Consider the following 918-nt stretch of genomic DNA (forward strand, 5'->3'; position numbering starts at 1 on the left):
AGGCTTCCAAATCTCACAAAGGTTTGGACTGGTTGCCTATAACCTTCTAACCACAGGCTACCTCCTGATAAAATGAGATTCTCTTTCACAGACCTGTCTTAGGAGCCCTCAGTGCAGAAGGAAGTTTATACTTTTACATCACAGATAAAAGTAGCAACATTTTAGATACTACATTTAAACTACATTTAAAAAGTTACTCGAAGTTCTTCTTAACAACAAAAAAATTAATCAGATCTACAGCCTAATGATGCTTCCTTTAAGTGTCCAAGGCCACAAGAACCATGCAAAGCAGCTTAAATCATCAGCTCATCTAAGCAGAAAAATTAACTAGTTATCACAGATGCAATCAAATTCAAGCCTGTTACGTGAATAAACATGAACTCTTAGTCTAAGGTAGAGTTACCCAAAATTATCAAAGATAAACAGCAGCAACACAGCCCTTTAAATGAAACACTTTGATAACTGATGAGGTTTAGCAAATCCATTCACATCCTCCTTTGTGTACAGCAAAGTATCAAATGTGGGTGCTCAACCCCATACAGCTGTTTTCCTCTATAATAAACTCTCTGACCTTAACACCTCATGATCAAGTATTTTGCACAGCTGCATGTTACTCTACTCAAACAAACTCAAATCCATACAAATCATCAGGGATCTAGAAAAATTCAAGTTAAATAACTGTTTCTGCAGCTTATCTGTGAACTCCTGCTAAAACTAACACATTAAAATATCTCCCATGACATGGGGTCTCAGTGAAAATTGGTCAGCAGTTAAGCCAGCAGCTGCTCACTACTTTCCATGCTACATCAGTTGCAAAAAAAAGTTTTACTACTATAACCCAACACAGCACAGACTCAAGCCACAAAAAATAACTGCTTCCTCCAATCTGCAGATTCCCCTTTCAGTTCTCAGCACCAG

Source organism: Mesitornis unicolor, unplaced genomic scaffold, assembly GCF_000695765.1.
Source record: "Mesitornis unicolor isolate BGI_N332 unplaced genomic scaffold, ASM69576v1 scaffold7896, whole genome shotgun sequence".
Classification (NCBI taxonomy): Eukaryota; Metazoa; Chordata; class Aves; order Mesitornithiformes; family Mesitornithidae; genus Mesitornis; species Mesitornis unicolor.